The 4,287-nt window shown below is 56.5% G+C and overlaps 1 long non-coding RNA gene across 1 annotated transcript in view; it reads right to left on the bottom strand.

Annotated features, from left to right (window-relative positions):
* LOC106728393 overlaps positions 1–4,287 on the bottom strand; it is a 12,394-nt gene that overhangs the window by 7,096 nt on the left and 1,011 nt on the right. The gene's annotated exons all lie outside the window — the stretch shown is intronic.

Below are 4,287 nucleotides of genomic sequence, written 5' to 3'. Positions count from 1 at the left end.
TCCCAGGCCGCCGTGCCCGCCTAGCGATCGGCCTCGAGGGAGGAGGCCAGATAGGGATTTGACATTACCATTTTCAAACATTTTTAAGGCTTTGATTTTTCTTTTTATGTTCTCTCCGCCGCCCTACGCGTTCCGTTCGGAGAGGCCGAGTGACTGGGAATCAGAGTGGGATGAAGGAGTTCTTAACCCGCCCCCCGGCCTCCCCACCCCAGGACACCTTCGCAAGCTTAGGGCCCGGGAAAGGGCTCACCCTTCACTGAGGTCCGCGCTCCCGCTGCCTGGCGGGCGCCGGTGCGGGCTCTCAGTACCGGCTCACCCGGAGGGTCCCGGCTGCTGGGAGTTGGATGGGGCAGGGTGCGCTCAGTGGAGTGACTATGCCAACCATTAGCTCACGTACTACTCTCAACAATTTTTAAGATATTGATATTTCCCTTTCAGGGATGAGAAGACCATCGAGACTCAAGAACGTGAAGGTCACACATGCAGTCACCCCAGGTAGCACCCCGTCCCCCCCAGGCCCAGCAGGACTCGGGTCAGAGAGAGGCACTGCTGTTTGCTCCTCCAAAGACAGGCAGCCTGGTGGGGGAACCCAGAGCAGAAGGTTTGGGGCGATCCCCAGAAATCTTTGCCTTTCAGTGCCTCCCACTAAGCAGGAATCCAGGCCTCTCTCGCCCCAACACCTCCCGGGGGGAAGTCCTGGACTTTCAGGGAGCATGGAGATGCTCATGGCAGGAGTGCGAGGCCAGCAATAGGTTATGTTTGTACAACTTTATTATCGTTCAGCCTTGAAGTCCAGCAACAAGCCCTGGAGGTGGGTAGGTAACAACAGCAACATGAAGGAAGGACAGGAAGTGACTTTTATTGCAGTTCACTGTGTGCTAGACTCTGCCTGGTACACTCTGCGTGGCTTATCTCATCGGACAGCCCTGAGGGCCAAGATGCTATTCTTTATTCCCATTTCACAGAAGAGGTCACAGAGGCACAGAAAGGTTAGGTCACTTGCCCACGTTCACCCCTGCCTGACTTTTTTGGGTGGGGGCAGGGTAATAAGGTGTAACTTCCATAGGGTAAAAGTCACCCTTTGTGGGGTACAGTTAGTTCTACGAGTTTTGAAAAACGACTGCAGACATGTAATTACCACTAGAAAGTAGAGGGGTCTATCACTTCCCCAAACAGGCCTGAGTCCTACCCTCCACCGTCTCGAAGGCCCCGCACGCTGGCTATATTTTTACAGATGACAAAGTGGAGGTCCTGAGAGGTTGCCATGTTGCCCCAGATCACTTGGTCGGTTGTTAAGTGCCAGATCTAAGATGAGAACCTTCATTATGTGCCTGCTAGTCTGGCTGCCTGCAGAGTGTAGATTCTTGAGTCTACAGAGCCCAACCCTGGGCTTGGGATGTGGGGAAGGGGAGCCCCTTGCTCCATTAGGAGCCTCAGAAATCCCCCTCTCCCGCTACATGCTGCCTGTACAAGCGCTCACCTTTCTAGGGCAGCTGAGGAACAAAGAGGGGCTGGATTCCGCGAGGCTAAGCCACCAGCAATGTGAACGCAGCTGCGCTGTCCAAGGACTGGAGGCCAGAGGAGGCCAGAGTGTCCTGGGCCCTGGCTGCCTTCCACCCGGGTTAAGGAGTTACTCTCCTACTTTCCTAGTTAATTCCCGCACCCCGCCCCCCCCACGCCTGACACCTTGTAGGAGCCTCGGAGTGGGGGCTGCACAAACCTTCCCAAGCGTCTCAAGGCTGGGCGCATGAATTAGCATAGATTACCCAGCTTCCAGGGCTTCCCAGGGCCCCTGACTCCCTGGAAACCCGCTTCCCCCTCATGGGGGACCAGGCGAGGCTTGGGGCCAGTGATGAGGGAGGCAGAGGAACTGGCAAGTCCTGGTCCTGCCAGGAGGGCGGGCACTGGAGCCCACAGCTGCCACACCCATGCCCACCTGCCTGACACCTAGAGTCCCTGGGGCAAACCTGACCCCTCAGGCAGGTTTTGTGAGGCCCCGTCAGCGGTCAGCGGGCGGTCAGCAGAGGATGTTGCTAGCAGAGACCTGCTGTGAGCTGCCTGGGCCCTCTGCCCCTGGAGGGAGAGGCTGAGGAGTCTGGGCTCCAAAGGGACTCCAGGCACATTCTGGTCAAAGAGGGCTAAGGGCTTAAGGGGGTGCCCACTACACCTTAGAGCTCAGCCTGAGAGTTTTCAAAGAGGGGAGACACCCTTAGGGACCACACACTGTGGAGACACTGAACGATGCCCTCAGGTCATCTGCTCTTCTATCCCCACCAAGGTCACCATCACTAACTGCACGATGGATGGTCACTGCCGGCCCTGCAGCCGGGGGGTGGCTTTTAGTGCCCCCCGTTTTCAACGGGGAACCTAAGGCCCAGTTCGGAGGGCCTTAGGGTGAGCCTGACCCTCTGGCCTTCCTGGAGAGCCATCCACGGAGAAGGAGAAGGGGGCTCTCTCGCTTTCACCCCAGGATCCTACAGCCTGCCTACGCTGCGTGTTTCTTCCTGGCATTGGAAATGGAGGGCTGACCTCCACCTCCACTCCAGGCTGGCCGGCCAGCTGAAAGACCTCCACCTTTTCAAGTAGCTGAGGGATCTCCGCAGGCCTGGCCTGGCGGGGTGTCTTTCCCTACAGCCTAGTGGAAGGAGGGGGGTTCTGAGCTAGAGAAGATATTTTTGGAGGGTGGTGGTACAGGCCCCAGAGAGGTATATCTTTAAGAGCACTGCACCCCAAGAGGTTGGGTCGAACATCCGACAGACATCCTTGGGGGGCGGGGGAGGATGGGGCTGAGAGGTCTGCAAAGCAAGGCCGTGAGTACCCCATAAGGATGAAAACCCAGCCAGGACCCCTTCCCAGAGCTGGTGTCAGAGGTCTGCAGCCTGAGGCAGGGCAGGGTTCTTGTGTGAGGGCAAAGCTGAAACCCACACCTGTCTGGTGTGCGAATGTGTGCGCCTGTGAATTTCCCAGGGAAGGCAGGAGGAGGGGAGGGGCAGCACACGGCCTCTGTTCCCCCTCACTAAGGTCAGGCGCCTAGACAATCCCAGAAAGCGCCCTCCTAACGCCTCTCTTGCCTGGAGAGTTTTCTGAAAGGGTTTTTGGATTCCCTCACCCCCACAAGCCATGCCTGTAATTAAGGAGTGGAGAAATGGACACGAACACAAGTACACAGCAGGTAAAACCAGAGAAGGACCAGGGAGACCCGGGTGGGGAGGGAGGCAGCTGGGGAAGTGAGAGCCAGGCCTAAGAACTGGGCCCCTCCAAGGATCAATCTGGTGGCGGTGCTGCCTCCATCACAGGGCTCCGCTCTTCTCTCCCCCCACCCCCTTCCCAATCGAGTTTTTCTGGGTCTCAAGGCAACCTAGTCACCAAACACAGGCATTTCTTCATTCTTAACAGCAATGACATGGGCTTCCAAGTCATGATTTAAAGGATGCCAGATTTCTTTTTATCATTAATTGTAAAAGTGCAAAATACCTGCTGGTACTTCATTTTTTGAAGAATGTAATTGGCAAAAAGAAGAAAAAAAAAGAGGAAAAAAAGAGGCGGCTGATGAATAGATAATAGATCTTTAACCACCAATAAACAGAGAGCAGCGCCAGCAGCCTGGGGGATGTGATCATAATTATGCCACTGCGCGAGCCAATGGGGATGAGGGAACGCGGCCCTAAAATCATCCCAAAACCGAAGGCGAGCTCGAAAATGCGGACACGGCCTGGAACCGGAGATGCGACCTGCAGTCCCTCGCTGTGAGCCCTAGGTTTGCACAGCAACCCGCCCCCGGGACAACAGATGGCAAAATAATAATAGAAATAATAACAACAACGGCGACAACAATAATTATAACACTAACAAAATAATAACGACAACGGAACGGTAACAGTAGCACCTCACAGCCTCTCCCCCTGACCTTGGAGCCTTGGTCCCAGATACCACGGAAGAAACTGTTGTGGGGAAGGAGGTGAGCACCGTCCCAGAGACAGTGAGCCTTGGGGGCGAATAGGAAGCCCGCTGCCCCGGCAGAGCCGTGGACTCCGTCTTAACTTGTAAACAGGAAAGCAAACAGGATCGCAAACGCAGCGACCCCGAGACCCCGAGGCTGCGCGAGGACCCCCACGCCCCGGTTCCCTCCTCACCTAGGAAATGTTGCCGTGGGTGCGGGTTGAAATGACCAAACGGTTCTGGTAGCTCTCGCGCAGAGCCAATCCCCGCCCGCCCGCTTACCCTCGCGGTGCTCCCGGGGCGATCCCAGCTCCCCTGACGTGGGGCCGCGGGGGCAGCAGCAGCAGC

The sequence above is a fragment of the Myotis brandtii genome, unplaced genomic scaffold, assembly GCF_000412655.1.
Source record: "Myotis brandtii unplaced genomic scaffold, ASM41265v1 scaffold604, whole genome shotgun sequence".
In the NCBI taxonomy this organism is placed as follows: Eukaryota; Metazoa; Chordata; class Mammalia; order Chiroptera; family Vespertilionidae; genus Myotis; species Myotis brandtii.
The sequence above is the reverse complement of the archived record's forward strand: the minus strand, read 5'-3'. Positions and strand labels throughout refer to the sequence as shown.